At 29.6% G+C, this 23,279-nt stretch overlaps 1 long non-coding RNA gene across 1 annotated transcript; it reads left to right on the top strand.

Moving 5' to 3' along the window:
- Positions 1–4,581: 4,581 nt before the first annotated feature.
- LOC121121964 (uncharacterized) lies at positions 4,582–5,204 on the top strand. Its single transcript, XR_005865638.2, has 2 exons — positions 4,582–4,851; positions 4,934–5,204. It is a non-coding gene; the product is annotated as an uncharacterized lncRNA (long non-coding RNA).
- The last annotated feature ends 18,075 nt before the right edge of the window (positions 5,205–23,279 follow it).

Here is a 23,279-nt window from a genome sequence, read left to right on the forward strand (position 1 = left end):
TATATGGTAGAAAAATAAATTAATTTTTCTGTAAGGAAAATAACTTTTTCTCACTCACAATATTGAAATACAGCTTGATTCTATAAAAATCGATTAAAGGCAACATTTGGACGTAATTTTTGTAAACAAAATGCTAAAAAATAATTTTTGAAATATATCTTTTTTTAAATTTCTATCTAGGCTTCTCTTTTAGCTTAAGACGTGAGGACATTAGTTTCCTTTTTGGCCAACCATCTATCGTTCTGGATGTTTTGTCGACAAGCCATTGTTTCCCATCCGAATAAATAATAATTTGCTTGCCATGGGACTTCAAATCTTTCATTTATTTATTTTTCGAGGGCAGGCTGGGTGGCCTTCATTTTTTTTTTAATGATATTTCTCGTGACTTTATCATGAGGTCAGTATTTATTGGCCTGGAAACTGTTGCAGTGTATACTTGCCGCTTTTTGGCAAAACGTTAATCGGAGTCTGAGGAGATGTCTTCACAGACCGTTTCAGGCCCACAAGGAATCTCAGAGTGCGTTGCTTATAACTCCAGGACTTGTGGGATTTTTTCTTATATGCCCCTCCTCATTCCTGCAGTTGTAGACATCGTAAACTTTGCTCTTTGGATATATGATCAACTTTTTTTATACTCTAACCTGTGTCTTGCACAACCCAATTCAATAATAATGTTCCTCCGGTTCTCCTTGATCGTTAATACATGTTTTTAATTCAAAGTTACACAACTGAATTAGAGCTGACACTCAATCTCTTACTTTCAAATTAAAAAAACAGAGTTAAATGCTTTCGTTATTGTTCAGAGTTTAGTTAAAGATTGCCCAAATTTACCTGAACGAGCCTGTAATTTCACTATTAAAACTGATTAAGTCTGTGACAAAACAATTAAAAAAGACAAATATTTTCTTAAGTACAGAATAAGACCCACCCTAATATACGCTAATCAACTCAATCTCAACATTTTGAATAAAAAACGTTCATGTGATATTAGGAAGTATCTACAAGGCAAAGGTTAAATTATTGATAGGGCAGAGGATGAATACATAAATTATGTGTATCTTTTTTACAAAACTTCATGCAAGTTAAAATTAAAATTCGGGAAAAAGTTCAATTTTTCCCGAATTATAATTAGTTTTAAACTGTACTTAGTTTATTTAACAAAATGAGTAAGAAAGTGTATCAATTGCAATGAACCAAAGATCAAATAGTGAAGTGACAATATACTAGGTTATAATTTATGTTTTTTTTATAATTAGAAATTCGATATAACTATGAAGTTTTAAAAAAAGTGGAAGCAGATTTTGTTTTTGATAGAGTTCAGATAGCCCCAGCTCTTTGGATATGGACATCGATGGCATACTGCGTGAAAGAAGCCTTAAAATTTCACTGTTTTGTTGGTCCATTTTACTCGTTCTCGTTTGTTTTGCTTTTAATTTTGCTGAAATTTTAAATAAGGAAACCCTGTCTTTCACCTAGTTTGAGGACAATCGACAAATAAAATGAAAAGTGATGGTTTTGTAACTCTGAATAAACCCAGGAAACAAAATAATTGATCACATTTAAGACTTTTCATCTTTTTGTCATTATTTAAATGAATAATTGAACGCTAGTGTCCACTTAAATTATATTATTTTTTCCTTTGACTGGCTTTATACCAACATTTCCCCTTTTTTTAAAATTAAAATTATAATTGGGTAAACATAAAATTAGTTGATGCACAAATCCCTAATAATTACTTATCATGAGGTTTTTTTTAACTATAAATATTTTCTTATTGGAAAGTGGCCGAAATCGAAACAAAAAGAAAACTTGGGGAAATATCCAGTCGATATTATCAGGGATTTGTGCCTTGATAAAATTTATGTTTACGGAACTATGAATCTGTGAATAAATATTACGTTCGTGATAAATTTTTTACTAAAAACACCTTTAGAATAAAATTGTTGGGTTTAAATCTACTGTCCGCTGAATTAACTTAAGTTATTTTAAGTATGATTAATAAGTCTATGAATCCAAAAAATCGTCTATAAGTAGTTTTCTTTTGTTTATTACAATACACTTTTTTTTGGTAGGCTTGTGTTTGAAAATTAAATAATATTTCGTACAAAGTCAAAATAGTATCAAAAATTATATCATCGTTGCTTTAGTATTAAAACTTTTAAAGATTAATCATTTTTGACATAAGACTTTCTTAGTTTACCCTTTATAAAAAAAAATATTTATAAATATTGTTTTCGTCTTGACAATACAAATTTAACACTCTCTCCGCCACCACTTTTTAATTACGCCTCCAAATAGTACTCCAATAAGTTTCCTCAATACCATTAGTAAGTGCAATATTGTCCGTTAGACATTTTTCTCGCTTATCCATCGAAATGTTAATCAAAAGTTACTAATAAAGTCTCATTTCTAAATTTTTTGTTTCATTTATTCAATCAACTCCTGAAAGTTATGACTTTGTTTTTTTATTATTGGAAACTACTAAAAAAATGCAGCTTGTAAGGATTACTGGGATGGTCTCTCCAAACTTCAGAAATAAAAAAAATATACGTTAGGCGTTGTTGCTTACTAGAAGAAAAACAATAATCTATACACATTAATAAAATCAATAAAATGCATAGTAAAAATAAATCTGTTATCTGTTAGAATGTCTTTTGTCAGTTGTTGTTTTTCATGAATGTTTATCTAAGGAAAAAAAGTAGCTAAATCGACACTGCCCTTGGGAAGAAGGGAAGAATTATTATCTTTAACTAAATATACATATGTTGGCGTCCCGGTCGTTCCAAGAGAAGGAAATATACTATATGTATATGGACTTCATAGAAGATTCCTATGTTACAGAGAGTAAATGAATTTCTATAATTTTTTCTTAAACTTAATCAGTTTAGCTACATCTGACCAAGTGAAGGAACATTACAAAAACGCTTATCTATTTGGCAGTAAAAATATGAAGGTTGGACTCGACAAACTTCAATTATGCCATCCACATTTTCCACAACTGTCCTATTAAAGTGTGGTGCCTCTTTCACATCAAAATTCCAAGAAAGGAACTGCCATAACTAAAATTGGGCGTTTTACCTTTTGCAGTATCAGGACAATCAATCCTATTCTCATTTATAGTTGCCTGGCTTGCTTTTTTACCTTTATCGAAGAAAAACTGTCAAATTTGGCGAATTTTCTTTTGGTTGGTATCCATCTTTTACGTCCGCTAAAAAAAATAGAGTCAAACAATATAAAAAGTTTTTCTTTGTACGACTTTTTCGATTTCTTTCGCTGCGTAGCGTAAACTAATTCTACTTATACAACCCAATTTACAAATTACTGTAGCAATATATTGGAAAAATAATGGACTTCTGTTTACAATACCAATTAACATAAAGGAAATGAAATTTTAATGTTCAATAATTATTTATTGGTTTTTATAGTAATAAAACATAAAATCGTTTACCACAATTTATGATTAATTTTTTTTATACCCAGTTGGCAAAAAAGTAATTTCGTATATTTTGGTCTATTTTAATGCTTATCAGAAGTGTCAAAGTCATCCAATTTAAGGTAAGTATGCCCGTTTTTAATCATTTGTCGGGCACGAAAATTTAATTTCATTTTCATAAAAGCCCTTGTCGTTATTGGCAAAAAAATTGGGTCAACAATTTTCACAGGACTCTATTGAGGTCAAATTTTTACTCCCATGCGCATTGCTCATAGAAAGATGTGTACCACCTGACGTTGTTTTGATGATGTTTTGTTGTCTCTTCAGCAATGTTGGCCGCTTCTGTTTGATCAGCTGCTTCTTAGGTCGGGTTGCTCACAGTATAGGCAGAATTGAGCGGGGGAAAAAATCAGATTTTTGTTTTGTTAAAGCCACTGTTTTGCATTAGAATCCGAAAAAGTATCGGTCCCGTATACAAATTCAACTTTCTTGGACTTCTTCGTCTGGTTTTCCCCTTTCACGTAGTAAACATATAAAATTTAGCGAGTTTCATCATTAGAGACATCTATACTCGACGCACCATAATTATCAACTGAATTGGTAAAGCGCTAAAATGTCCATAAAGCGTTTGCAGTACGACCTTTACAACGTCTTATAGTATGACCCTACGTGACTTATATCGAACAATTTATATTTTGTTTAAAAAATGGCGGAAAATACGAAAGTACTTTTTTCTTCAACCTAAAAATAATTAGTTTTTAAAATCATTTTGATTTTTAATAGAAATGTCGTATAAAAAAATGAATACTTAATTAAGTATTCTTATTTAATATACTTCATTGAAAGGTTAACTCTTTAAAAAAATACAAACAAACATATTTTTCTATCTCTTCTTTGTTATTCCAACTTGAAGCTACTTTTTGTTATAAATAGAAATAAAATAAAACAGAAAACCAATTTGCACAATTGTCAAATTTATGTCTACAGGAATTAAAATACTTTTGATTGTGGATCTATGTTAACAGAAAAATTATTAGTAAAAACAATTCCTTTAATTTCTGAAAATATTTGCCATACATAGTTTTAATTTATTTATTTCATTCATTTAATTACTAAAAGATAGTTCTTTTAAACGTGAGCAATTTTTAATACCTACATCCCATCCCCTGCAAACCGGTTTTAATTCAAACACATACAAAGTAAGTACAGCACAAAAGTCACTCATCCACGTTTCTTGCTTACAATTCTTCCTTACGACAACTTAAACATATCATCTTTTAATTCGGAACGAAAACATTATACATTTTTCTATTTTTCGCATTATTAAAGTGATAATATAGACAACGCGTCTTTGGCTGAAGTGGGCGGGTGTGCTACTCAATTTATCAAAAAAATCTGAAAATATATCGTTCAGGAATGTGAGTACCCACTAACAATAATTTTCTAGAATCATTATGTTACCGAATGGGCCAAAATCGTCCTATGTCCTGATTTTATTAGGATAATAGACCAAAAAAATAAACCCGGGTACACAATGAATACGGTCGTTGACATCATTGACAAAGCGTCACATTCAACCTTCTATCCTATCATCAAGGAAGACCAACGATACTACAGCTATGCACGTAGTAAGGGACTGATTAGAATGGTTTTCAAACAAAACCCTTAAAATATGGTCCAATATATTTGTAAAATGATTTTATTTATTTAAGAATAAATGGATATTTGAAAATTGATAATTTTTGCAAATAAATACCAACTTTAATATAAATTATTGATTTATTTCATATTCCAAAATTGACTATAGCCTACAAAATAGGAGCCCAAAAAACTGAAAACATCCTTTAATTACGACTTTATCTGCATTATTTTCAATAACGAAGTTTCATTACGCGATCAAATGACAGTTAGAACAAAAAATAAATAAATTTTGTTGTTATTATATTTCTCTAAGTGTACAAATATAGGAGCAATAAAAAACAAGTAACAGATCTGCAATTTCTCCCACACCGATGTCAGTGACGAGAAGAAAACAACCGTTAGCTTCTCTGTCCAGAATGCTTATATCGTCAAAAAGTCTACAATAACCCTCTGAGGCAAGAAGGAACAAAATTTATTTAGCAGCAATATGTTTGACATTTGACTTACCTCCTTCGCGGCCCTCATCCAGCCCTTGGGACTTTGAAGTTTTGGGGTGTTTTGGAGATTTTTATGTCGTACCTTTAATTCAAATTTGGATATGCTCCGAGATGCCATCATGCCCCCATTGACACGTCCTTCTTCGTCAATAGCTGCCAATCTATTGGCCAGCATTTCGTGCTCTTAGTATTTGGGAAGAATGACATATTAATAAAAAAATGTTGCTTAATGTATCAAAAATTGGTTATAAGTTGTTTTTTTCTTGATTCAATAAGAATCGCGTTCATTTTAATTTAGTAATGTTACTTTAAGCTTCGGGCTCCCACTATGTATATATAAAAAAGTAAAATATCGAATAAATTTAAATCCAAAATTCTTAAAAATCTGATTTGAAACGGAAAAAAAATAATGAAAGATTCGTGATGAGTGTGTCAAATACAGTTAAAGTTGAATATGAAATTTAAAATATTTGTGGAAAAGTAAATTTTTATTGATTTGTGTAATTTATGAGCATAAACTTACAAATGCATATTCATACATCAATATAAAAAATGATATATCATTACTATCATGAATAAGCTATAAGTTATTTTTAAATCCATGCTCTTTTTCATTTAAAAATATGTATTCCACAAATTTATAATTTGTTAAACGATAAAATGGATTGTAAACAGTGCATAAAAAAAATATAATTTGGATAACTAAAAAGTCTAATTCCATTTATCCTGTGATATGTTTATATCCAAAAAGTATGCCTTATTTGCAATATAATTAATTCTAAAGTATATTGATTACTTTAATAAATAACAATTTTCTTTATAATTTAATAATTACATTTAAAAAAATGGCTAGGAACGTAAATTAAAAAGCTATTTGTTATTAATTTAATTTTATTTTAGTGTACTCTTTCCTTATTGCCAAAAAAACTAATATACTTGGTGTTTCAAAATAATTTCTTTTTTTTCAATAAAAGCCATATGACTAATTTTAAAATTAGAAAAATAAAATTTTTTAAATGATAGTACACATTTGAAGTATGTTTAAATTTAATATTGGCCGTTATATACAAAAAAACAAATTCTTCGATTCATTTTCATAATTTGAAATTTGAAAAATCCTTTGAACATAAAATCTCCACAAATAACAATGTCTGCGTAGTAGAATTGATGTTTATGGACTTGGTGATATGAAAGAGTTCTAAAGTAATGTATTGTGTTCAAATAGTAATTTGAACTTTTTTTATTCTTAACGAACCAATATTTTGTATATTGAGCAGAATAACCAATAATTAGTTATAGTCTAACCAACAAAATCATCAACAAATACAACATAGTTGGAAACTCTAGCATTGTTTTTGGTGGAACATTTACGTATAAATAATTTTGTAATCTTTGAATTGTGAAATGAATTATAAATTTTTATTTTGTTTACATATATAAAAAATTGAAGCAATGGATTGGTTCTCATAAATCACACCATTATAAACTCAGTGGCTAATTTGCACCCAGTTTATTTTTTTTTTTAAAACCTTTTTTTTTTTTTTTTTGTTAACATTTATTATTTACACAAAACGTAAATTCCTTTCTACTCTAATTTATCTACTATGACGACTGACTGTATTTCCAATAAAACTTCAGAAACTGGCATTTATAATGAAACCACGCTTTCCCTACTATTTATAAAGTCTTATTCCCTACATTATAAACAATATAGAAAAGTTGCAACGGCCTGCAATGTGTTAATACATCGAAATATGTTCTCATAATTTCAACTCTGACTATATTACTTAAAAAGGCAATAGTTTTAGAAAATATTGACTTTTATAACTTTATTGGTATTTAACAAATGTTTTTGTAGTTTATAATTAATTTGTTTTAAGCCAAAAATGTATTAATTCCATTTTTTTCAAAATGAGATATTCCAACCGAACTATTGTAATTAAGTTGTAGTTTCATTTACAATTTCATATTTTCCCATAGTTAAATTCAAAGTTGGTTTTTTGTTTTGTTTAAAATTCCAAATTATGTTGAATCTACGGAAAATAAAGGAAAAAAAAATGTGCATTATGTACACCTATTTTAATAGTTTGACTAAATATTTTAAGTAAGTTTTACTGATACACTAGGTTTAAAGGCAATAAGTTTATGCTTTGATCTATTGTAAGTCTTTCAAGGAACTATATTTTCTGTTAGAAAAACATATTATGTTCCAAATCTTAATATATTTATCTAACTGAACATTCATAGACAGGAATAATATTATCAAAAACTGTTTTGTATGAAACAAGCAGAAAGAGGCTCAGTGGGAAAGCAGCATAGCACCCTGTACAGGGTGTTCCATTGAAATATGATCACTTACTAATTCCATAATGAATTAAGGTTGAGTAATTGAAATTATTTCATATTTTGATATTTTAAAGCATTAGCATTTAGTTACAAAATACCTTCAAGTCCATGAGGGTCCATGCATTACATCTCGGGGCTTAACAACAGAGTTCATATCAAAAGTAGGTTAAAAGAGCCTTGTGAGGTTGGAGTGACCACTTTTGACACCAGCAATGGTAGAACCCGATCTCCTTTGTGCCAGGCTCTATTGAATGAGTCTTTTGAGTTCTTGTGAACTACATTTTGACCCTTTTGTTCCACCTACAACCTTGATGCAAGGAATTCCACTGCCCCTGGAAGCTATCATTACCTAAATCATATATTATCATTACATTAATTATTAATTGAGATCAGACGCACATATATTTATAGGATTATTTTTATGCTAATTTATATCTTGTTGAAGTTTAAAATTCAAATTTTTTAGATTTTAATGGACCTATCGCTATAATACAAAATCTTTTTTAGAGTTTGAGGGTTCTGCATCCTCAGATGTATTCTTTTGATTCCGAAATGTTTGGTTAACATAATATTAGTATAATAATGTTATTACAGCTTAGGTTTCATTAATGAAATGTGGTAAGAAAACTAAGAGAAATATTTTTTTCTCCATAAGATATGTTGTTTCTAATTATGTTATGTCAGAAATGAAACGAACTACTGTTTTTGCTATGCTTTGTGTAGATTTAAATGATGCAAATATATTGCTTTGTTATAGAGTTCTACAAATTGGAACAACGGAAGTACGATTAAGTGATTGATTATAATATGGTTAATGCCAAATTGTTAACCCAACAATTATTAATGGCTTAATGACAGCACAACAATAGCGTAAAGATACTAAGGCTTGTCAGATTTTTCAAAAAGGCAAAGAAAATAACTTAGTGTCATTAAAAAAAAATAAGAACATCTAAATGATAACTTTGAGTTTTAAACTTCAACAAAATATAATTTATTAATTAACAATTGAATTTTCACAAAATACTATAATATTAAATATTTAAAACTATAATTGGACGTGTATCTGAGATCTCTTAGACATTAATTTAGCCGCCCTTCAGCGGCTATGATGGCTTCCAGGGGGGCGATGGAAGGCCTGGCACCCACTGCAGAGGTAGCCTATTGTTATGGCGTCCCAGTGCTGACAGACTATGGCTCTGAGGGTCTCGATGTTTTGATGATGGATACTACAGGTGTTTTTCTCGACATGCACACAAAAGGTGTAGTCGAAGGGATTGGAATTCATGCTTATGTTTATGAATGATAAAGTATACACCTTTATTTATTACCAAAACATAAAAATAAATATCTTGTTTCAATTACTTTAATAAACAAAGAATTATCGTTAAAATATTAAAATCTAATATCCTGTCCAAAAATTATTTATATAGCTTAAATATTTTGATCATTATCAAATCCATTATTTAGATTTGCGATGGAGAGCTACAGCAGATTTGATAATTAAAATTATTTATAAAACTTTTTTTTTTTCCAAATGTTTCTAAATGTCATTTAACACAATTAAACGATCAATTTTGGCTACTATATGTGCAATTTGCAGCACACTCAAAGGTTTAGAGTAATAATTTGTGGATATAAATGGACAAATAACTCATCAAAAATATGACCATAATCCACTTTTGTTTTTAGAAAAATATTATATTTTGCTTTTTAATAACGTGCTATTTATATCCAATGCAATATTAAGATCTAAATAGCATTGCTTAAGTAATAAACGCTTTCATTTATGCCTTCAAATACAGAGATAAGTTTGCTGTTGACAATAAGATCTCTAATTACGCCTTCTAATTCATTTTTATTTACTTCGTAAATCCCCTATCCTTCCTTCGTTCCTCATATGACATGTTATATAGTTTATAAATATTTGTATGTACATAATGCACTCAAGACTAATGCCTTTTAGTCCTAATGAAGGGGAATATTAATATACAATCTATTTATACACTCATAGAACTACAGCAAGAATTATACACAAATAGCCGATAATAAAACGAAAGCTCTGTCAAATAATACGGAACATTTTTATATTTAGAAATAAATGCAACCTTTCCAATAAGTGCCTTTTTCACGACCTGCTTTTTATCTACATTCTAACTCACCTTTGAAAAGGAACTAACTGATAAATAATATTGAAGAAAAATAATAAATTTATTTATAAATAAAATTATTTATGACTGATTATGAAATAAAACGAGTTATAAACAATTGATGACATATATATTACAGTATATGTATCAAATGCAAATATCTGTGGGAGTATGTTTGTCCGGGAATCACACCCAGACCAATGTATGGACTTTGATGAAATTTTTCACGTAGTTTCCTTTGGCTCTAGAAACGATTCTGGTAACAAATTTTTATGCCTGTTATACCATGCCGGCCTAAAAATAACATTTTTTTTTTAAAACGAATTTTTTTTTACAAACAAACGACTATTTTATATAAAAAATAAAAGCCTAAAAATTTTTAAAGAACTTTTTTACTTTCAGGTTAATTTGTATTGTTGCACACCTTTTTTTACAGAAGATTATAAGATCTAGAGAAGAAAAAAAAAAGAAGACAAAAAATATATATTTGACAATTATTTGAAAGATAAGCAAACGATGGTTCAATCTGAATCTTCTTTCTTCTCTAAGACTTATAATCTACATTTATAAAAAAGTGTGCAAAGATACATGCAAATATGCAAAAATAACATTTTTTTAAAGTTTACGCTCATTTTTTTTTTTTTTTTTGTAAACAGAAGAAATCTTAATTATTATTATTTCCTTAATCTCCCTGAAAATGGCAGGGACACTTTTTCTAGTATAAGTTTATATAAAAATCAAAATCTTATGTTATACCTTTTTGATTTCATAAAACGTAGAGTCTACTCCTTTAAATCATAAAAGTCAAAAATAAGAAAAATGAATTGAAACATCTGAAAGGAAAAAAATGTTACCTCTTTGTTGATTTAAAAAAACTAGCCGTGCTTTTGTCGCAATTAGTATTGAAACTCAATCTAAGAGAGAATTTATATGTTGGTTCGAATTTAATAAATTAAAAAAAAAAGAAAATTGACGAATATTTCGTTCCACACCGCAATCTTAGACAATATACCAATTTTTCTTAAGGAACAATCTTGACCCAATATCTTTGTATCGACACAAATCCTAATCAGTATATGGCAAAGACAAAAATAAGATTTACTCTGATATCGATCCTCAATTTTTCTCTGACTTACCCTTATATGCATATGTGGAGTGTGTGGGATAGCCAATGCCCCTTGGCCTGTACTATGTACTTGAGTAGGTGCCTAGCATTCTGAAGGAGATTAAGAAATTAAGATTAACTCTTCTGCTTTATGTAGAACAAAACAATAAGTTTCTTAAACTTTTAAGAATTATTTTTGCTATATGTTTGCATGCATTCTTTAAAGGGAGATAAAGTAGGTTTGCCCGGCGTTCTCCGGGACATTAAGAAAGTAAAATGAATTTTGATCTCTTATACTTTTTATCAAACAAAAAAATAGATATTAAAATTTTAAGAACTATTCTTACTGCATATTACTATGTAATCAGGCACACTTGTTTCAAAAAGGTATTATAAGCTTAAGAGAAGCAAACATATTCAAGGCCAACTCTCTTTCGCTCAACTTTTATATTATTGTCAAAATTCTATTGTCTTAATTCTCTTCTTCTTTTGTTTTTTCTTTAAGATTAATAATATTCTAAATTAAGGTTTCGATATGTATTAAAGCATACGCAATTAATTACAAAACAAAACAAACTTAGCTTATATACAAGTCGAGAAAAGGAGACTTGATCGTGACCGACGAATTTCAATTCACGCACTCAAATTAGTTGGGCTGCTCTAGGACCACTGTCTACGCTGTCATCAAGTCCAAAACAACAGAGAGAAAGAAACGATCTTTCAAAAAGGTCATAATGGACTCGCAGGAGTTAAGGAAAATCAGCCCAGACTAATCCTCTCAATTCCATGAAGATCCGTGTAAGAAATATCGGGATTTCAAAAAAGACTGTGTAGATAACTATCAAAGATGTAAGTGGGAAGGGCCTCGTGAGGATAGAGAAGCCACTTTACACATCTACTCCGTTGCAAGACCCTTTAAATGAGTCTTTTGAACTCTATTTGGACCCTTTTAGTCCCCCCCCCCCCTCTTACAGCCCCGATTTCAGGACTTCCACTGCCACTTGGAAGCAATCATTGCCTCTAAAGGCGGCTACATTAATGATTTAGAGAGGTCACATTCATTTATAGTATTAATTTCGTTAAATTTCTATTGTGAATTAATAAATTATATCTTCTTGAATTTTAAAATTCAAAGTGTTCAGATTGTAATGGACTTTTATGTAATATTTCATACAAAACAATGTTCAGACTACCAATATTGAAAGAAAAAAAAAATTACACCCAAGAATATACTTAGATTTACAATTCTAACAATAAGTATAAAATATCTTAATCAAACATAAGTTTTCCTATGTAGTGTTTTTATAGTACATCATAAAAGAAAATAACACTTTCTTTCATGGGAATCAATATCAATAAGAAATTGTTTGATATTTTAGACAATTGAAAGTAGAAAAATAGATATAGTAAATTATCTATATAAGAAAAGAATACAAAAAAGATGAAGAAACTTAACTTTTACTCCCAATATATTTATACCCTTACTGATATTATATATAAATCTATTTTACGTTCATCTATTATTTATCTTTATAGGATTTCAATGTCACAAATAAGTTTGATGGGATGAAAAGCAGTGACATAAACGCAAGAAAAGAACATGAAAAGGAAAGTCAATTGAGAAGGAAATCATCTTCATGTATAGAAATAAGCTCTGTTAGAAGGAACATGCAACCCTCCGTTTTTACAATTAATTTAAGGTAGAGTTTTAAGAATTTTACACTCTATAGAATCAAGTAAGAAGTATTTATACTGATGGAACAAACACGCTTTGACTTTTGTTTATATTTTGAAACAAGTAGAGGTAATTTTGTACAAGTAAAATAAAATTAAACAAGGAATTGCGTTAGAAGGATGGTGGTATTTGTAGGATCAAATTTAATTATTTCTAGATAGACAATTATAATAATTTTTTAAACAAGGTTATGTGGGTGTCCCTATTGTCTTGAAAGGTAAAAATAAGAATATTTATGAGTTACGTTGAGTGGGGGATGGATACTAGGGTGTGTGTAGGGGGGTGTTGTTACATAAAAAATGGGTGAGTGGTTGACGAGCAAAGTGATCCTCACAACTGTATGATTCTTCAAGAAATTATTAGATAATTGAGTCTTTTTGAACCCCATAAAGGGAGTGAAATTCTGAAATTGATTGTGGTTTTAATAAGATAACTTTATGTTAAGTATATATATTAAATTACCATTTTATATTTCCAATAATTTTAAATGCATTTTTACACAAAGAGATTTTATTTAGTATTTGTTATTTTGACATTTTTATTTAATAATTTGGTTATATTAATTTGAATAGTAATCTTTTCGTTCGTTTTGAAGTTTTTAATATATATAGATATAAACGCGAATGATCTAATCTGATGGATGATCTAATAAAATATGATATTCTAGCAAAACAATAAAACCTTCATAAAGATCAAGAGAATGGAATGGAATTTTTAGGAATTACAGAATACAGCATAGTGCAAAAGGTGATACTTTTAAATACCTGCAGATGGTTTGTATATTATAAAATATGAGTATTTTTCTCCAAACAATATATGATGATTATTAAAAAACTAAAAAAAAAAGATTAAAAATTCAGACAAAGTATTTTCATATAGCACAGTATTTAAATTTAAAGGTGCTAATATCGGGTTAACAAATATGTATTTTTCATCGACAAACTAGTTGAAAACTTTACAAGATATTAAATAAATAAGTATTTTAGTAATCATTATATCTGTTATTTAATTCGTTGGGCTGTAACAGCGATGCCAAAGACTATTTTGAGATGACTTATTTTCTACAAAATAGTGCAATTTAAAAAAGCAAAGGGGGAAAAAAATAGACTGGGAGAAAGACTAGAAATGTATTTACATTTACTAAAATTGACGTTAAATTGATTTCTCCTATTTAAGTAAAGAAAATCAAGCATCTATATGGGGATCTCCAAAACACTTCTAAACTTCCGTGCACGCCTTCTACAAGTTTTTTTCTCTCCATAAATTGGCATTTTGTAGTATACCTGCATTTTGCAAGTCCCAGTGCTCTCTCTTCTAATATCTTCGCCGCTTGCCTTTCACATACCAACAAACAAGTAAAATCAAAACTGTTGAGTACGAGGTTACACAATTTGTTACCTTTATATGTTTCAAATATTTATTGTTTATAGAAATGAGAGGATGGGCCACAATTGTAAGTTTCAGAACTATTGATAATCATATCCATTTATGTATAACAATATATATTAACAAAAATGTGTTTATAAGGAATTGATAGGGGGTGCTGCAGTTCCTCAGCACTTTGATAAGCCGCCACTGATTACGTTATATATATATTTTTTTCTTTTTGGAAATGTAATTTATATTTGAAATAATAATGTCAATAAGTGTAGTAAAACTAATTTTAAAAAAGTACATATAACACATGGGCTGAAAAGTCCCTAGCTGAAACAAGAGAACATGGTTTTTTGTTCAAAATTGGCTTTATTCATCAATACAATCTCCATCCAGAAATTAAAATCATGCCAACACCACTTTATCTTCTGCTTCAAAATAGTCCACAGTTTTTCCAATAACCTCTTCATTGAAGTAAAATGTAAAATGTTGAGCATTTTTTTTAATGTTCCTTTAATTGTTTAGACAGACTTGCACTGATTAAATATAAGTGAACATTATAGTATTACATATACTCTATCCAACCTAGGAATCTTTAGGTGAAGTCCATATACATGAAGTATATATTTTTCTCTAGGAATCACCTGGGCGCTAACATACAAACATTAAGTTCTAGAGAATAACTTCTCCAGATAGCTTTGCCCATGAGCTACGGCAAAAAAAATTAGGTGTGCAAACAGCCAGTACTCCTTTGGGAGCCAAATCTGTAGAGTAAGTTTGATTCAAAAGCAATTCGAAGTTCAATTAATATATTTTTTGGATTGACTTGTGACATAAGTAATAAAGCACTTTCTTTTTCTGTAAATGAAGATGTTTTTACATGATTTTTTCCTTATATCGCTATATATTATTCACCGTTGATGGTATTTCCTTTCTCAATGGAGTTTATGAGTATTATTGCCAAAATACTAAGACCTTTCTAGAATATTGTTGCGCTACTGAGTGCTTTTGACTGTCCACTCAGAAGATGATCCTTTTGAATACAGAATGAAGTTATGTAACCATGTTTCATCCATTGTCACATACCAACACAAAAATTCCGGTTTATTATGTTTAAACAAGGCCAAACACTACTCAAAATTATCAGCACGGTTGTTTTTTGGTCAACAGTGAGCAAACACGGCATCCATTTGGATAAAAACAATATCATGGAATAATATAAAGACAAAACATTCTTCTGATGTAAGCTCAAGTAATGCATGTTCACTTTTGGATAATTCAAAACGGTTTTGTAGATTTTTTTGATGTTATCTATATTATGCTCTATATTGTAACAAAAAAACACTTATGCTCTCCAAAATTGTGAGAGTTTGAGAGAAATAGATAATTAATCGCATAATGTAAACTATGAAGCTTTCTAATTTTAAATCTGATTTGAGTGTTGAGTATTTTATCGCCTGTGAGAGTATGAAAAAAGAACTCGATTTATGTCCGTTTTTTTAACCCTTCACTTCCTTAATAACTTAGACCCAAATAAATAGGACAAAGCTTACAAAATGTCAACATTTTTTGATCATTTAAATAAATCATATCAATCCATCATGCTCCAGATAACATGACTAAATTCATGGAAAATATGTCCCGCAAGCAATAGGTGAAAAACAAACGCATAAAGTGGGATTCAAACGGAGGGATAGGTGCTGCAAAAAACAAAAAAAGACTTTGAGAAAGTGTGTACTGGGACTATTTCGTAAAACTCAAGATTTCTAATGTACACGATTTTCCAGATAAATTAGGAAAATATTGAAAGGCTTAGTACGAACGAACTAGATGCGATAGAATCGTAACCTTATAATTATGCAAATGCTACGTTTAATGAAAATACTTTTTTTTAAATAATAAACCCCACTTCTCTTTATAAAATCGGTCACACAGTGGAAGCCCCCTCTTGCACATCCTGCTTTTTCATTGTACTGCTTCTGGGTTTGCACTTTTAATTTACATTCCCTAAAGAGATGGAGTAGCCGAAGCTTGAAATTACAACTTTCAAAAAGACAGAACACCGGAACACAAAACCAATAAAGTGTAGAATGTCTTCGCTATAAAATGTCTTCACTTTTAATTAGCCAGATTTTTCGCCAGTAAACAGCCCAGATCTACACCCAAACGATTTATATCTCTGGAGGGGGGTCGAGTGTGAGAGCTGTGTAAAGTATCATTTCTTCTGAGGAGCCCCTGAAGAAGTCAATTATCCGTTCAATACCAATGCGGGATCCACACAAAATTGCCAAAGCTTCCAAGGACAATGACGCTGAGGCTATCAAGAAAGGTGGATTTTATCATAAATAATTGAATTTCATTATATGTATCTTTCAAGTAGTAAATAAATTATATTTATTTTCCATCTAGTTCGATTGTTATTAGCCTTTAAAGATTATCCAAATTTATCTGAACTACCCACTACACCATATTTCGATTTTTTTGTTTTTTTTTAAATCTTCCAAATTAGTAAGTAAATTACACAAAAATAGATTATATTGCATCGAAAATGGAAGAAAAGATAGAAAAACATGGCAATTAAAAAAATGTTTTTTATCATACATCAAAATAATAAACCAATATTCACAGATTATAGTGTTGATGATTTTTTGGGCTAAACCATGCAAAATGATGTAGTTTAGCAACTCTCCTGATGCCAACTGTGGTTTAAATTTTACAAATAATATAATAACAGTCAAGTGGTTTAAGGGTAGTGGATTAACTGTAATTTGCAAGAGTTTAGAATACTACAATCAAATTTAATCGGTTTTAAGAAGAGTAAAGCGGAAAAATTAAGAAATTAAAATATATTTTTTGGTTGATATATATATATCACAATGCTAGAATAGTAAATAATCAAAATGGTTTTTTTTATTTTTTTAAAACATTTATAACACTTTTATTTTTTATTCAGTTCTCTTTTTTATTAATTAACTATTATAAAAGTTTCAAATTCAGAATACTTTAGACACGTTATGCTTTTTTTATTTTTTTTATGAAAGGTGCATTGATACCATTCATCGTGCCTTTGTCTTGATTCCATTACTTGTGACAGCAAATCCTCACGTTAATATTTTTATGGAATTCAAAAATACCAAATTACATAAAAAAACCATGCTATAAAAATTATAAAAACTCTTTCTAAGTTTAGTTAGTGTTAGGTCAACTAGAAAATTTATAAACTTGTATTGAATTTGATTCAAATGTAAGTCAATTTGAATATATATAAAACCCAAGTCAACTGCATATTTTATTGAGTTGGTTTCAGTTTTATGGCTAAACCACATCAAAAAATTTAGTTTTGTTGCGCTTTACATAGGTGATTTGCATAGCAATCACAATTTTAACTAAGATTATTAATTTTTTCACTTATTATATTTCTTTTCCTAATTTATCGTCTAAGTTCGAACTGAAACGACTCAATTTAATTTACTCGAGCAGGTACAAATGCTATGAACTATGAATATCGATGCAAATTTTTCATCTTTTTATCGAGTCTATTTTTCCGTAAATATTTTACTTTTTTTAAAGATTAGAATATAGTATAGCCATTAGATATGACTGCCACAACTAACGATTTTTTATAAAAACAAGTCGGATTCTGAGTAAAGAATAATACTGACTACAAGTTGTTTTTTTTTTAGATACGAGAAGATTTAGATTTGGTGACGAGACACACGCAAGCCGCTTCAAGTGCACTTTATTTTACCCTTTTTTAACATCCTTTTTATACCCACATTAGTAAACTGGGGAAAAAATAAAACCCATAGATTTATCATATTAAAATACATGATAAACAGTTGAACGATAATTTATATATATTTTTTTCTTATATCTATCAATTTCATTTAAACTTATACCAATATATAAAAAATAAAATATCCATTAAACTTATTAAAACTTAAAAACAACTAACGTGATATCACAATATGGTATTCCAAAATATATTATACATCAAATCATAGATATCCATTATTTAGGTATAGAGGTCGATGTCAATCATTGGTTGTTAATATACAAAGTATTATTATAATTGTATTAGTTATAACAACTTTATTAGAATAAATGTATAAAATAAGGTTTAATGTTGATGAAGCGTACTGAAAATTATTGGTAATACAACGAATGTAGTTTCAAAGGAATATATAAATATATTTTTAAATTTCTTCAGGGTGGTGCCGATAAATTAGAAAATATTTTAAAGCTTTAACATTTAATTATTCCCAGTTTTTTATAATGAGATCTGCCTCTCTTGATAACTTCGACCACACGGCGCTAGAGTCTTTAGCAGGCTAGAACAGCCTCTTCCCGATACAACTTTGACATAGTAAGGATAATTGACTTCTTCAGGGCATCCATTGACGAATTATACTTTACACAGCCCTAATACTGGACCCCCCATCCCGCAGATATGTAAATTGCATGGGTTAAGGTCCCGACTGCTTGCAAGCAAAGACATCCTGTACTTTTTTGGCCTCGTGGGCTGGTGCATTGTCTTGTGGGACGGTGTAATTTCTTCCTTGGGCTAATCCATTTATCCAGTGAATATAAATTAAAAGTGCAATATCAGTAGAAGTACAATTTCATTGCTGGATCTGACAAATCATCCAACACCGACTGAGGTTATTAAGAGAGGAGATTCTTAATATGAATATTGATTTCATTAAATATAGCATTTAAATAATATTAAAAATTGGTTTTTACCCAATTGAGTTTGTTTCTTATGAGCCATTGAAGATTTTTCAATTTATATGGCCCACCTGGTATAATATATTTTTCTTTATCGGAGGGTACAGTTATTTTTAATGTGATAAATTGTTTTTACTTACGAACTTAATTCATGAACCAATTAGTCAAGGTATTACTTTAATTAGCAAAGAAATATGAACATTAATATTACATTGCCATTAATTTTTTTTATTTTGTGTATGATAAAAAAAAATATAAATATTATTTAAACAAGAATATTAAATATTAATTTTTACAAGAGTAGGTTTACCCGGGTTTTTCTGGGACATTTTTGTGGGGACTCTTCTTTCACGCAAAGAGGAAGAAATTCTTTATTTTGAGTGAGACGGCGAACATGCAGTCTGGTAGCCACTTTCCTGTACTTCAATGAAACCTCCTAATATCCCAAAGTACACCCCCGCTCTCAGGTTTTACAATTGAAGTTTTTGGTCGAAATGCAGTTTAAGTTCTACTGCTGCCGCGTTTCTAGGCACGCACCAAGGAACCCTTCTAATGTGCTATAATCCACCCCATCCCACGGGTTGTGAATTTACACTGTTTGGTCCGCGTCAAGTTAAATTTCTTAGCCGCTACTTCACCCAGCATCAAGATACACTCACATTATCATAAAATCTCAGATTGTGCATTTGAAGAGATGCCCCAACATCAAGTTTAAACTTTACATCCGTCGTGTTTGTAGGGACCAAGGCATCCTACGAATATTCTAGGGTGCCCCAGCCCACAGGCTGTGCCGGTGAACTACTGGGGCAAAGGTAAGTTAAATTTCTCCTTACGCATTAGTCCTATTTTTTTTCAAAATGCCGTTTTTGAATAGTTTTTAGACAAACATGTGAACGTAAAACACACGATTGAATCCCGAAAAGATATTTAACTAAAATATGATAATTTTTGGAAATTAATTTTTTTATTGACCAGTAAGTGATATCAATATTTCAAATTTAAAAATCAAGGTATCACAAACAACTAAAATATAAATACTAAAAAAGAGCCGAACAGCAAAATAAGTACATTTTTAACTAGAGTCGAACAGCAAAATAAGTTCATTTTTAACTTGAATCACATACACAGATATATACTTATAGTAATATGTCAAAAGAAAAAAGATATATAATAAAATAACGTTATAAAGTCCGTTCAACAAAAAATATAAAAGCAACACAAAGGCTAACAATGTCTCTAGTACACTAACATTGATAAGATTAGTATCTTTCTACAAAAAGATATACAGTGTGGAAACACTATTGACGCACGTTATTAAAAGTGCAATTTCTATCCATGAATAAGGCGAGACGGGCTAACTATATTAATCAGCTGATATTCGTTTTACAGGAGCTGCATAATCAAAACAAACGAAACGTTCAACTATGAACGAGAATCCGCAGGAGGCGATTCGTGGAGCCAATGTGTGTGGATTTTGCGCACAAAGGACTAGCAAGGAGATTGTCCAGTTAATCAACTTGTATTACAAGATAGTGAAGAACTTCAGACGTGTATTTATGATGAATATTGGGAGAAGAGAGAAACCTTAAAGAGTATGACGTAAAAAGAAACATTCACAGGCGTCGTTCTGATACTCCCTCACTTCTGAAAGGAGGAGATCTGGACCCCTAGCAGCCACGACCTCATCCTTTTGGACTTGTATGTGTGGGGCATGGCTGGAAGGGATACCAATCGTCTCCTTCACAACACCATGGCCTCCCTCATCACTTCCATCATGGAGGTTTAACCATATCTCCAGGAAGGACGTCATCAAGCCTGATCCTGCGTGGTGCTCTGCCTGGAGGAGGTCGTTGCAGCTGGTGGTGATTTTATCTTTTGAATTTTTTTTATGTACATTAATAAAAGATTAATCATACCTAATTTCAAGTTTCTATCTTTATTATGAGAGAGTTATAGAGTACATATTAAAAGGTTAAAAAACGGGTGTCAATAGATTTTCCGCCTCAATCTACATGAATAAACTCTAAATAAATTATTTACTATTAAAATATATTTATTCACTCATAAAATGATTAGACTTTTAAAGAATAATTAATCAAACTATCATTATAGTTTTAAGTATGGGTTCTTTTTTAAATTAATAGACATAGAATAGGATAATAAGAATTTATATTTCGATCATGTTAGAATCATTTATAAATGGTTTTTCCTAGAAAAAATAACTAACATTTAATGATGACATTTGATGTATTACTCATTCACATGATACAAATGTACATACAAAAAGTGCAAGTTTACTAGTTGTTTAAAAAGTACTATCAGATTAATTTTTTAGCCCTAATTTGGCTTGAATGAGTTAAACAAAAGTTTTGTTTATTGAAATTTATTCGATATATATATATGTTATAAAACATCCTTACACATCAATATGATATCCAGTCGATGCTGAAAAGTTTTACAAACTTTGCAAATGAAGTCTTAATTTTCAATCAATTTAATCAGTATTTAAACTGTAGTTAAAAATCATAAAAGTTTATAATCCGATTACAGAAAACAAACTACGTCCAAATGATCATAAAATAAATAAGAGAATATAAGAATTTGAAATATTATATGTTTTATTAAAATAAAGTTAACAGTAAAAGGAGAAAAATAAAAAAAAAACCCCAGAGATCAAGAAGAAAGATTATCCATCCAGTTATGAAAAATAACCGTTAGTGAACACATATTCTGTATTAATTATTATTAACAGACCGGCGGTGGAAGTGGAGGGTTGGATAAATAATTATAATAATAAACGTCCATGGACTGTGATCATATAAAAATTTACAAGTTAGTATGTGTGCAACTAATGAATCTTACCCGCAAATTCTTCATTCTCAACTTGATTTTTCTTAGTTTAAAGAATAATTTCATAACATGTCAAGTATAAACTTATAACTCCCAAAAATAACAGAGTGACAGTATTTTGTTCCTAGTTTTCTGATCGGTCTATGTCATTTTATTTTTTACTTAAGTCATGACCGATTTAATGAAGTAATATAAGTAATAGCTCAATTAAAAATTAACTTTGTTTTATTACTTATAATATCTTTATAAAAGTAATAGATTTATACTCGTAGTTACTGAACAGGCGTTTATATTAGAGTACTAAATTACTTACTAATGCGTTACTACTCTACACTGACTATGAGACGAAAATTTAATGAACTTTTGCGACTAAAGGTGTCCAAAGTTCTCTTTTATAAGAATTAAACTTTAGGAAATATATTTGTTTGGAATCCTTGCTTAGCCCATCTAGTTTTAAATAAATCAGTGAGATCTTAATTTTTTTTTCATATTAGCACTTAATGTCGATATTTCACTTGAATTTCTTCATTGAAGTTTTTTGCAGAGCCATTTCAAATTATTTTGATGAGACACATATGACCTCCGAGCCATAATTTGATCTAAAAACTACCAAGCCATTTTCATCAATAATATAATCTTAAGTACCTTTAAAAAAAGAAAATAATTAACATCATCATTTATAAAAAGGGCATAAATCAAAGTCAACCTATATTTTCTAGGTCATTACAATATTTTATGTAGGGCATCAAGGTCTATTATACTTCAGAATCAAGAAAAAAAAAACTTCTTTTTTTTAAATAAATATCATACATTTATTTTGGAGATATTTTTTAACTTAAATAAGGGACGTGTCAACATATAAGCAGGCTGTGATAAAAAAGAAGACATTGAGTAAAAAATAACTTTTTTTATGTCTTGCTATTTTACTTCATAAGAAAGGATAATATGATCATTTATATGCCTATATGAATGCTTATATACTTTAAAATTTATTTTTTGGTATGGGGTAATTATAGTTAAGGGTTTAATGTTTTTTCAAATGTTCTCATTTTATATTATATGGGCACAAGAGTCGGGGTTTTTAGTGAAAGCCAATCTAGTGGTATGTTAATCATTGTACAAAGTATGCAAGCTACCTATCCCACAGAATAACACGGTCTCTTAGGCAAACCAACGCATATAGCACATTTTTTGCTCAAAAGCTTGTTCAAACCTTAAGCAATTAGAAAGAAATGGATTCAATTGAAGAATATGTTGTCACGAAGAGTTGGAAAAATCCACGGTCGGATTCCACGCCAAGAACGACAACATAACAATTTCTAGAAACTCTGGGACTCAGTGAGACTTTCTTTTGAAAAGTCAGGAGATAATTGAGGGCATTTAATGAGGATTTTGAGATAACAAAAGTTGAAATGACTGTATC

The sequence above is a fragment of the Lepeophtheirus salmonis genome, chromosome 7 (genome assembly GCF_016086655.4).
Source record: "Lepeophtheirus salmonis chromosome 7, UVic_Lsal_1.4, whole genome shotgun sequence".
In the NCBI taxonomy this organism is placed as follows: Eukaryota; Metazoa; Arthropoda; class Copepoda; order Siphonostomatoida; family Caligidae; genus Lepeophtheirus; species Lepeophtheirus salmonis.